This window comes from Protopterus annectens, chromosome 6.part0 (assembly GCF_019279795.1).
Source record: "Protopterus annectens isolate FY-2018-M chromosome 6.part0, PAN1.0, whole genome shotgun sequence".
Classification (NCBI taxonomy): Eukaryota; Metazoa; Chordata; order Ceratodontiformes; family Protopteridae; genus Protopterus; species Protopterus annectens.
In genome coordinates, this window is record NC_056737.1 from 1174200059 (window position 1) to 1174213145 (window position 13087).

At 40.6% G+C, this 13087-nt stretch overlaps 1 protein-coding gene across 2 annotated transcripts in view; it reads left to right on the forward strand.

Moving 5' to 3' along the window:
• The window catches only part of SLC4A3 (solute carrier family 4 member 3), a 2820719-nt gene that overhangs the window by 2104995 nt on the left and 702637 nt on the right, over positions 1-13087 (forward strand). The gene's annotated exons all lie outside the window — the stretch shown is intronic.

Here is a 13087-nt window from a genome sequence, read left to right on the forward strand (position 1 = left end):
TGCCAAGAAAAGTATGCCAAGGTTATTTTCTGTGAATGTCCAAGGTATGCAACAGTCTTTCCCCTTTGCTCTCAGGATTGGCGAAGAAAGTAGGCAGGTGAATAGCTTGATTTAAAGAAACCCTAGATATCACCTTTGGCATAAAAGTAGGGTTGGTTCTTAAGGAGACCCTGTCTCTGTGAAAGATTATGAACGGTGGTGTTGCTATTAGGGCCTGTAGTTCCGAAACCCTTCTTGCTGAGGTAATTGCCAGCAGGAAAGCTGTCTTCCATGATAAAAATTGTAAGTCCACTGAAGCTGCTGGCTCAAAGGGAGGTAGAGTCAGTTTTTCTAGGACAAAGTTGAGGTCCCAAGCTGGCACTGGAGCTTTTCTTGGTGGCTTAATGTTCTTGATTCCCCTGAGGAATTGCCTTAACAAAGGATGTGAAAACACAGGCGGATCAGTGTTATATCTAGCTGAGATAGCTGAAGCATGTATCTTTATGGAAGAATATGAGAGTCCATTCTGTAGCATATCTGCCAAATATTCCAGGATGAGCGGGATATTCAATAATGATGCATCATGTCCCTTGCTGGTATTCCAAATGCTGAATCTCTTCCATTTTGCTAAGTAAACCTTTCTGGTGGATGGTCTTCGAGCTTCTGTTAATATCCGCTGGACTTCCTTGGAGAGAGATAGATTGTGGTTATTCATGGGATCTCACAGGGTGTTAGATGCAGTGTCTGAAGGTTTGGATGCACTGTTTTGAAGTTGTGTTGAGTCAAAAGTAGGGGCCATTGGGGAAGGGCCCACTTTTTGTTGTGACATATGCTCTGTAGTAGTGGGTACCAGTGTTGTCTTGGCCAGTCTGGAGCTATTAGGATCCCCTTGGGCCTCTCTGCTTTGATCTTTAGTAATACTGTGGTCATCAGTGGCAGAGGTGGGAATGCATAGATTTTTAGAAAGTTCCAGTTGAATGAAAGAGCATCTATTTTCCAATCTTGTGGATGGTATGTCCTTGAACAGAATTTTTGTAAATGATGGTTGAGGTGGGAGGCAAATAGGTCTACTTCTGGCCTGCCCCATGTCGAGGTGAGTTGTGTGAAGATTTTCGGATGTAACCTCCACTCGTGTGGATCTATGAAATTCCTGCTTAGGCTGTCCGCCAGCACATTGTCTTTGCCTGGAACAAACTGGGATTGCAACTGTATGTTTAGGCTCAGTGATTTTTCCCAAAGATTCATTGTCAGTCTGCAAAGGGGGTAGGAATGGGTGCCCCTTGCTTGTTTATGTACCACATCACAGTGGTGTTGTCTGTCCGTATCAGTAGATGGCCTTGCTGAAGTTGTTGTCGAAAGGCCTCGATGGCATGCATTACTGCCAGCATTTCCTTTTGGTTTATATGCAGATGTGTTTCCTTTGGAGACCATTGTCCTTGTATACATCTGCCCTCCATGTGTGCCCCCCATCCAAGGTCTGAGGCATCTGTGGTCATGGTCTGTGTTATCTGAGGTTTTTTGAATGACATACCTGTGTTTGCCTGGCTTACCGAGGCCCACCATAGGAATTCCTTTTGTAAGCATGGAATGAGCAGTATGGTTGTCTCTAGGTTGTTGCTGTGCTAAGACCATAGGCTTTTTAGGTACCATTGAAGCTTTCTCATGTGTAGTCTTGCTAATGGAACCTGGAGAATGCAGGATGCCATGTAACCCAAGGCCTGTAGGAATCCCCTTGCAGTCATCTGGGTGAGTTTTGCCAAACCTTTGAAATAATGAGTTAACTTCTCTTGCTTGTCTTCTGTCAGGTAAGCCATTTGAGAGGCTGTGTCTAGATTGGCTCCTAAGAAGGTAATTTGCTGGGATGGCTGAAGTCTTGACTTTTGGAAGTTGACTGTGTATCCCAGAGCCTGTAGCAATTGTATGACATAGTTCAAGTTCTTTGTCAAAATCAATTTGTCATCCGCTTGTATGAGGCAGCCATCCAGGTATGGGTAAATTTGGATCCCCTGGAGCCTGCAATGTGCAATTACTGAAGCCAGGCATTTTGTAAATACTCTGGGTGCAGTAGATAAGCCAAATGGCAATGCTGAGAATTGATAATGCTCTGGCCCTGCAAGAAATCTGAGGTATCTTCTGCAGCTGTGTCTGATAGGGACATGCAGGTATGCCTCCTTGAGGTCCAGAGTAATCAGCCAAGACCCCTTGCCCAGCATGGGAAGGAGTTGCTGTAGAGTCAGCATTTTGAACTTTGGTACTATTAGAAAAGTGTTTAATGCGGACAAATCCAGTATTGGTCTCCATTGAGTTTTGTTTCTTGGAACAAGGAACAGTCTTGAGTAAAACCCCTGGCCTTGTTCTTGTTGTGGAACTCTTTCTATTGCTTGGATCTGAGCAAGCAGAGAAATTTGCTTGATAGCCTCTGCCCTCTGGTTTTGTGGTAGGTTTGGCATGCCTTGTTTTCTTGGCAAGGTATGAAAGTGGAACCTGTAACCTTGGTCTATAATGTCCAAAATCCATTTGTCCTTTGTCAATCTGTGCCAATTGTCTGAAAACAGTGATAATTTTCCACCCAAGGGAGCTTCTATTTGCTCCTTGGTCAGTGGAAGTAGAGGAAAGTCATTGAGATTGTCCCTGTGGGGCAGGGGAGACCCCTGTGTCACTTCTTTGGTTTGCTGGTTGCCATTGTCGTTCCCTGTAAGAACCTCTGTATTGTCCTCTTCCTCAGCAACGCCTGTTTTTACCCCTTTGAAATCTTTCAGGATTAGGAAAGGACCAGTTTTTAGAAGGCCAATTCCTGCTGAATCTGGGTGGTTGAACCTGGAGGAAATCTTTGACCGTCTGAACTGATTTTGCTTTTTCCTCGATGGACTTTAACACATCTTTAGCATTAGTACCAAAAAGCTTGTTCTTTTCTAAAGGTGCATCAAGAAGTTTTGCCTTAACATGATCTGGTAGAGGTTGTTCTTTTAACCATGCATGTCTACAAATGACCACCCCTGTCATAGCTGCCCTACATGAAGCTTCCAATGTATCATATCCACACTGCAGAAAGTGATTGCTGACTTGCTGAGAATTATGTACAGCTTCCTGCAAAGACTTCCTGTCTAAAGGTTCAGGAGAGGCCAATGTTTTCTGTAAATCATCTAACAGGTAATCCTGATATTGAAACATATGAAAGTGGCAATTCAGAGCTCTCATATATAAAGTAGTGGAGGTGTAGACCTTTTTCCCCCATCTCTCTAATGACCTAGTTTCCCTGTTGGAAGGCAAGGGATTTTTGGAGGTGGATGCTGAAACCCCTTTAGGTCCCTGAGAAATAGTTTCTAAATCAACAGCATGGGCCCTAAAGAAATGAGAATGTGTTTCTGGGACCCTATAATATCTGTCTGGCTTGGCTGGGGCAGGAGGAAGAGTATCCAGGGTAACACTGGAGTCAGAGTATAGGTCATCCAAAACATCAAGCACAGGAGGTATAGCCAGGGGCCTGTGTTGGGGCTTTTTTAAGGAAGGTTGAAGGCTTTCTGGAATCAGAATATTCCTGGCCTTGCCACTTAAAATGTTCCCTCATGGTATGCAGAACTTCCCAAAAGAAATATCCTCAGGAGGGGAGGCCGAGGGGATGGAATCCTCTGCATCCGAGTCCTCATAGGTCTGGAAGGGCTCTTCCTGGCCATCGGAGTGAACAGAGTCCTCAGAATCTTCATCTGAAGGGATAGGGTCAGAGGGTTCAACCCTGGGCCTCTTATCAGGAGGAGGCTGGGATCCTCTCTCAGGATGGGCCTGTGAACCTCTAATCATGGAAATTAAGTCTGCGGCCATAGTCATGATTTGTGTTTCAGGAGTAGGCTGAGGTAAGGCCTTAGCAGTAAGGTGCTTGGTCTTGCTGGCTGCCTTAGCACGTGTGTAGGTCTTAATAGACATGGCCATAGGAGGCCTAGCAGCTCCACATGCAGGAGTGACCTTATCTACAGCAATGGTCTCGGGCATTTCCTCGGTTTCAGTATCCGGAGGAAAATCTATAACTGGCGTCGGTGTGGCCTCCGGTATCGGAGGTGTTGGTAAAGCGGTGTCTTCGGTTCGGAGTGGTGAAATAACTGTCTCAGGGGGAACCGGAGCACTCGCGGTAGGTTTTGGCGTGAAGTTGGTGGAAGACGCGGGCCGAGGATGTCGGTCCCGGTCTTTTCGTTTCTTAGGAGTCTGCGATGTCGGAAGTTCCGACGGCATTGTATAAGCAAATTTATCGCCGAAAAAGTCTTCAGCGAACTCTGCCCGGTGCCTAAGAGTGCGCTTATTGAAGCGAGCACAGGCGACACAGGCCGAGACGTCGTGGTCTGGGCCAAGGCAAGGAAGACAGTAAGAGTGGAAATCCTTATGAGGTATTTGTTTACCACAAGACAGACAATTGTTAACTTTTTCAGTAATTTCTGACATCGGCTGAGGCAAGAAAGGTCCCCAATGGGGTACTTAGCTTTTTTGATGACTTCGGATTCGAAGAATACAGGAGCTGACCGACCGGCACTTGCGAACTGCTTCTGCTTCGGGCACCGCGCGGCAAGAAAGACTGAAGAAAATGGCGTCGGCTGATGCTTATGTACTCCAGCCGCTCTGACGTCGGATAGAAATGCGACATCAGCCGACGTCGGACCCAGACTTTGGAATCCGGCCAACTGAGGGCTGCCTGAGGCAGGACAACCCATATGTTATGACTGCAGTTGCATTCTTGAAGGACATCAAGGATAGTGGCAGTGAGCAATGCAACCCTTAGACACAAAAGACTAAAACAAGGATCATGGGAGAGAGCAATACAATCCATAGACACAAACGACTATAACAAGGCTCGTGGCAGAAAGCAATACAGTCCATAGACACAAACCACTAAAACAAGGGTAGTGGCAGGGAGCAATACAATCCATAGACAAAAAAGACTAACACAAATGTCGTGGCATAGAGTCAATACAATCCTTAGACACAAAAGACTAAAACAGGGGTTGTGGCAGAGAGCAATACAATCCTTAGACACAAACTGCTAAAACAAGGGTCGTGGCAGAGAGCAATACAATCCTTAGACACAAACCACTAAAACAAGCGTTGTGGCAGAGAGCAATGCAATCCTAAGACACAAACCACTAAAACAAGGGTTGTGGCAGAGAGCAATACAATCCTTAGATGCAAAAAACTAAAACAAGGGTCGTGGCAGGGAGCAACACAATCCAAAGACGCAAACCACTAAAACAAGGGTCGTGGCAGAGAGCAATACAGTCCATAGATGCAAACCACAAAAACAAGTGTAGTGGCAGAGAGCAATACAATCCATAGATGCAAACCAATAAAACAAGGGTTGTGGCAGAGAGCAATACAATCCATAGACGCAAACCACAAAAACAAGAGTCATGGCAGAGAGCAATATAATCCATAGATGCAAACCATTAAACAAGTGTAGTGGCAGAGAGCAATACAAGACATAGATGCAAAAGACTAAAACAAGGGTCGTCGCAGAGAGCAATACAATCCATAGATGCAAACAGAGCAATACAATCCATAGACACAAAACACTAAAACAAGGGTTGTGGCAGACAGGAATACAATCCATAGACACACAAGACTAAAACACGTGTTGTGGCAGAGAGCAATACAATCCATAGACACAAAAGACTAAAACAAGGGTCATGGCAGAGAGCAAAACAATCCATAGACACAAACCATGAAAACAAGGGTCGTGGCAGAGAGCAATACAATCCTTTGGCACAAAAGAATCAAACAAGGGTGGTGGCAGAGATCAATACAATCCATAGACACAAAAGACTAAAACAAGGGTCGTGGCAGAGAGCAAGACAATTCTTAGATGCAAAAGACTAAAACAAGGGTCGTGGCAGACAGCAACACAATCCATAGACACAAAAGACTTAAACAAGGGTTGCGGCAGAGAGCAATTCAATTCTTAGACACAAACCACTAAAACAAGGGTCATAGCAAAGAGCAATACAATCCATAGACACAAACCACTAAAACAAGGGTCAAGGCAGACAGAAATCTATTCCATAGACGCAAACCACTAAAACAAAAGGGTCTTGGCAGAGAGCAATGCAATCTATAGAAGCAAACCACTAAAACAAGGGACATGGGAGGGAGCAATCCTTAGACACATACCACTAAAAACAAGGGTCTTGCAAAGAACAATACAATCCATAGATGTAAAAAGAGCAATACAATCCATAGACACAAAAACTAAAACAAGGGTTGTGGCACAGAGCAATATAATACGTAGACATAAAGGAATAAAACAATGGTCGTGGCAGACAGTAACACAATCCTTAGACACAAAAGACTAAAACAAGGGTCGTGGCAGACAGCAATACAATCCTTAGACACAAACCAGTAAAACAAGGGTTGTGGCAGAGAGCAATACAATCCATAGACACAAAAGACTTAAACAAGGGTTGTGACAGAGAGAGCAATACAATCCTTAGACACAAACCACTAAAATAAGGGTCATGGCAGAGACCTATACAATCCATAGATGCAAACCACTAAAACAAGGTTTGTGGCAGACAGCAATACAATCCATAGATGCAAAAGACTAAAACAAGGGTCATGGCAGAAAGCAATACAATCCATAGATGCAAACCACTAAAACCAGGGCCGTGGCAGAGAGTAATACAATGCATAGACATAAACCACTAAAACAAGGGTCATAGCAAAGAGCAATACAATCCATAGACACAAACCACTAAAACAAGGATCAAGGCAGACAGCAATCTATTCCATAGACACAAACCACTAAAACAAAAGGGTCTTAGCAGAGAGCAATGCAATCTATAGAAGCAAACCACTAAAACAAGGGACATGGCAGGGAGCAATCCTTAGATACAAACCACTAAAAACAAGGGTCTTGCAAAGAACAATACAATCCATAGATGTAAAAAGAGCAATACAATCCATAGACACAAAAGACTAAAACAAGGGCTGTGGCAGAGAGCAATATAATTCATAGACACAAAAGGCTAAAACAAGGGTCGTGGTAGACAGCAATACAATCCATAGACACAAAAACTAAAACAAGGGTTGTGGCACAGAGCAATACAATACATAGACAAAAAGGAATAAAACAAGGGTCGTGGCAGACAGTAACACAATCCTTAGACACAAAAGACTAAAACAAGGGTCGTGGCAGACAGCAATACAATCCTTAGACACAAACCAGTAAAACAAGGGTTGTGGCAGAGAGCAATACAATCCTTAGACACAAACCACTAAAACAAGGGTTGTGGCAGAGAGCAATACAATCCTTAGACACAAACCTCTAAAACAAGGGTCATGGAAGAGAGCAATACAATCCTTAGACACAAAACCATTAAAAAAGGGTCATGGCAGAGACCTATACAATCCATAGATGCAAACCACTAAAACCAGGGCCGTGGCAGAGAGTAATACAATGCATAGACACAAACCACTAAAACAAGGGTTGGGGCAGAGAGCAATACAATCCATAGATGCAAATCACTAAAGCAAGGGCCGTGACAGAGAACCATACAATCCATAGATGCAAAAGACTAAAACAAGAGTTGTGGCAGAGATCAATACAATCCTTAGACACAAACCACTATAGCAAGAGTCTTGGCAGAGAGCAATACAATCCTTAGGTGCAATTCACTAAAACAAGGGTCATGGCAAAGAGCAGTACAATCCATAGATGCAAAAGACTAAAACAAGGGTCGTGGCAGAGAGCAATACAATCCTTATTCACAAATGACTAAAACAAGGGTTGTGGCAGAGAGCAGTACAATCCTTAGACACAAACCACTAAAATAAGGGTCGTAGCAGAGAGTAATACAATGCATAGACGCAAACAGAGCAAAACAATCCATAGAAACAAAACACTAAAGCAAGGGTCATGGCAAAGAGCAATATTATCCAGAGACACAAAAGACAAAAACAAGGATCGTGGCAGAGAGCAATTCAACCCTTAGACACAAAAGACTAAAACAAGGGTCGTGGCAGAGAGCAATACAATCCATAGACACAAACCACTAAAGCAAGGGTCGTGGCAAAGAGCAATACAATCCTTAGACACAAACCACTAAAACAAGGGTCATGACAGAAAGCAATACAATCCTTTGACACAAACCACTAAAACAAGGGTCGTGGAAGAGAGCAATACAATCCTTAGACGCAAAAAAACTAAAACAAGGGACGTGGCAGAGAGCAATACAATCCATAGATGCAAACTACTAAAACAAGGGTCATTGCAGAGAGCAATACAATCCAAAGATGCAAACCACTAAAACAAGGGTTGTGGCAAAGAGCAAAACAATCCATAGACGCAAACCACTAAAACAAGGGTTGTGGCAGAAATTAAAACAATCCTTAGACAAACCAGTTGAAAACGATAAACCAAAATGCAAAATGCAGGCAACCTTAAGACCGACAAGCAGGCTAAAGGCAGAAAAGCACAAACGAAATCTCCTTTAACGCAGTATTTATTTTACAAAAATAGCACGTTTTCGCCGTAACCAATGTCACAGCTTCATCAGAAGGAAACAGTTAACATATGCAACCACAAAATATTTATAGTAAATAAACAGGAAGTATCAAACCACAATTTCCTGTACTCCATAATTAATTAACCTAATTAAAAACCTAAATACAATGATAATACCAAATAAAATAAAATAAAATAAATAAAAACCTTACAATAACTTTTATAATGATTGTAAAATCAGCACCTAATGTGTTGAATAAGTGAAACATATTCACATAGTAAAAAATAGTTACCTCAAGCAACTCTTCAATTTTAAAATACAAGAAATATTACAATTTTCATTCAGACCAGGTGGTCTGAATGCATCAAGACTCAATTGCCAAGCTAATTCTACATTTTCTAGCAGAATTAAAAATGGGCCTCCTCTAATAGATGGCACTACCTGGTCAATGCCCATAAAGCTAAAACTATGGCCAGGGTTAATGTTCACATGTTTAGCCAAGGCATTTTCCAATAAAGGTTTTTTTATGGCATAAATGTGTTGGTACACCCTTTCCTTTAATTTACGACTGGTCATTCCAATGTAAAAACATGGACAGCAATTACACTGGGCAAGGTATACAACTGATTTGGAATCACAAGAAATCTTATAATGTATAGGGTGCTTAACATTCCTGATCTTAAAGAAACTGCCTGGTGTGATAAACTTACACATGTTACAAAAGCCACATTTAAAGGATCCCTTAGATCTCGAGCATTCTGACCAGTTAGAATTCATCTGTAATAATTCCTTAAGGTTCCTTCCTCTTTTATAAATGACAATAGGGCGTATTCCTAGTTTATCAATCAGGTTGGGAGAGTTGATTACCAGAGGCCAGTTCTTTAACACAGAAGCCCATATATCAGGGGAATGTAAAGTGTATTGCGTGATAAAACTCAAAGAGAAATTTTTCATTGATCCCAATGTGCTTCCCATATCATCCTGAATGGTACATTCATTAATTACAGATGTCAACACAGTGTTTTCTTGATCCAGTAATGGTCTATAGATACCTCTTAGTCGTTTTATATCGACTTCTAGTATGAGATTATTAACCAATGTATCTGGATATCCTCGATTCAAAAATAAATCTTTTAAAAACTGGCATTCATTTCTGAAATCATCCAGTGTGGTGCACATCCTTCCTGCACGTACTAACTGCCCCTTAACAATGGACTTTTTTTGTTTAGGTGGATGATGGCTACTGTAGTGCAGGAAGGAATTGCAATAAGTTGGCTTTCTGTAAATCTTAGAGCGATAAATGCCTTTATCAACATCTTTCACTAATTTAACATCCAAATAATTGGCTTCCAAGCTAGAAAAGTTGAATGTAAACTTTAAACATTCTGTAGTGGAATTTAAACATTCAACAAACAAGCCTGCTTCTTCTTCATCACCATTAAACAAAATAAAAATGTCATCCAAGAATCTGGTGTAGTATCTAACATTCTTCACCAAATTCTGGTTGGACATTAAGAAGTGCTTTTCCCAGAAAGCCACAAATAAATTGGCTAGGCTCGCCCCACATGGGGAGCCCATAGCAACCCCACACTTTTGTAAATAAAACTGTTGGTCAAAAAGAAAAAAGTTACAAGAAAGAACTATACCCAAGAGTTCAGTAGCAACTTCAATATCAGTATGGGGTGCTCCTAGCTCTTTAAGAAGAAGTTCAATCGAACCGGAGGAACTAACACCAGATTCAGTTCTTAGTTCCACTTCTAATGCCCCTATTCTTTTGCCTAGATTATACACTAATCATAAAAAGGACTTTACAATCTATAATTTTTCTTCATTGGAATTTGATTCTGACCTAATTGAACTGTTAGCACTTGGTTTTACGTTCGTGCCTAGTTCATATGGTAGTGTAGCTAAAGTTCTTATGGAGTTAAAGTGTTTCACTAGGAAGCTTAATTTAAGGCTACTATTCAATAACGAACCTTCTAATATTGGTAATAAGCTTAGACTTCCTAGTGTGTACAATCCACCCCTTCAATCTAATTTACTTCTTTTCGAACAAATGTGTGAGATTGATATAAGACACATTTTTGCCATGCAGAATAGAAATAATGACATTTTGAATATTTCTTTACAACAACGGCAATGGTTAAATACTCTAAAATCTCTTCCTATCAGATTTTTAAAACCTGATAAAGGTGGTGGATTGGTTGTGTTCGATGACTACCAATACAAACAAAGAATGTTATATGTTCTTGATTCACCAACTTATGTGATTTCCTCTATTAATGAGGTTAATACAACTCAAGGGCGCATTCGGGGTTATTTCCGTGACATGTTTCTAGCAGGTAAGATCGATTTAGATACATACAATTATATTGACATTGTATCTCCTAAATCACCTGTCATGTTCGGGTTGCCAAAAACTCATAAAAATCAAAATAATCCCCCTATGCGAGCTTTAATTGATGGTAGGTCATCCATGACGTATCCATGCTCCAAACTTATAGACAATATTTTGTCTAAATACGTCAAGAAGATCCCTACCATCTGTAAGGATTCATGGTCCTTTTTGAATGACATTAATAGTATAAAATTTGACGGTAACTTGAATTTTTTGACAATCGATGTTATCGATTTATACACATCCATTCCTCATAACGAGGCTGTTGAGTGGATTGAACTTCTTCTTAAAGAGCTAGGAGCACCCCATACTGATATTGAAGTTGCTACTGAACTCTTGGGTATAGTTCTTTCTTGTAACTTTTTTCTTTTTGACCAACAGTTTTATTTACAAAAGTGTGGGGTTGCTATGGGCTCCCCATGTGGGGCGAGCCTAGCCAATTTATTTGTGGCTTTCTGGGAAAAGCACTTCTTAATGTCCAACCAGAATTTGGTGAAGAATGTTAGATACTACACCAGATTCTTGGATGACATTTTTATTTTGTTTAATGGTGATGAAGAAGAAGCAGGCTTGTTTGTTGAATGTTTAAATTCCACTACAGAATATTTAAAGTTTACATTCAACTTTTCTAGCTTGGAAGCCAATTATTTGGATGTTAAATTAGTGAAAGATGTTGATAAAGGCATTTATCGCTCTAAGATTTACAGAAAGCCAACTTATTGCAATTCCTTCCTGCACTACAGTAGTCACCATCCACCTAAACAAAAAAAGTCCATTGTTAAGGGGCAGTTAGTACGTGCAGGAAGGATGTGCACCACATTGGATGATTTCAGAAATGAATGCCAGTTTCTAAAAGATTTATTCTTGAATCGAGGATATCCAGATACATTGGTTAATAATCTCATATTAGAAGTCGATATAAAACGACTAAGAGGTACCTATAGACCATTACTTGATCAAGAAAACACTGTGTTGACATCTGTAATTAATGAATGTACCATTCAGGATGATATGGGAAGCACATTGGGATCAATGAAAAATTTCTCTTTGAGTTTTATCACGCAATATACTTTACATTCCCCTGATATATGGGCTTCTGTGTTAAAGAACTGGCCTCTGGTAATCAACTCTCCCAACCTGATTGATAAACTTGGAATACGCCCTATTGCCATTTATAAAAGAGGAAGGAACCTTAAGGAATTATTACAGATGAATTCTAACTTGTCAGATTGCTCGAGATCTAAGGGGTCCTTTAAATGTGGCTTTTGTAACATGTGTAAGTTTATCACACCAGGCAGTTTTTTCAAGATCAGGAATGTTAAGCACCCTATACATTATAAGATTTCTTGTGATTCCAAATCAGTTGTATACCTTGCCCAGTGTAACTGCTGTCCATGTTTTTACATTGGAATGACCAGTCGTAAATTAAAGGAAAGGGTGTATCAACACATTTATGCCATAAAAAAACCTTTATTGGAAAATGCCTTGGCTAAACATGTGAACATTAACCCTGGCCATAGTTTTAGCTTTATGGGCATTGACCAGGTAGTGCCATCTATTAGAGGAGGCCCATTTTTAATTCTGCTAGAAAATGTAGAATTAGCTTGGCAATTGAGTCTTGATGCATTCAGACCACCTGGTCTGAATGAAAATTGTAATATTTCTTGTATTTTAAAATTGAAGAGTTGCCTGAGGTAACTATTTTATACTATGTGAATATGTTTCACTTATTCAATACATTAGGTGCTGTTTTAAATCATTATAAAAGTTATTGTAAGGTTTTTATTCATTTTATTTTATTTGGTATTACCATTATTTAGGTTTTTAATTAGGTTAATTAATTATGGAGTACAGGAAATTGTGGTTTGATACTTCCTGTTTATTTACTATAAATATTTTGTGTTTGCATATGTTAACTGTTTCCTTCTGATGAAGCTGTGACATTGGTTACGGCGAAAACGTGCTATTTTTTGAAAAATAAATACTGCGTTAAAGGAGATTTCGTTTGTGCTTTTCTGCCTTTAGCCTGCTTGTCGGTCTTAAGGTTGCCTGCATTTTGCATTTTGGACAATCCTTAGACAAAAAGACTAAAACAAGGGTCGTGGCAAGAGTAATACAATCCATAGAAGCAAACCAATAACACAAGGGTCGTGGCAGAGAGGAATACAATCCATAGAAGCAAACCACTAAAACAAGGGTTGTAGAAGAGAGCAATGCAATCCATAGATGC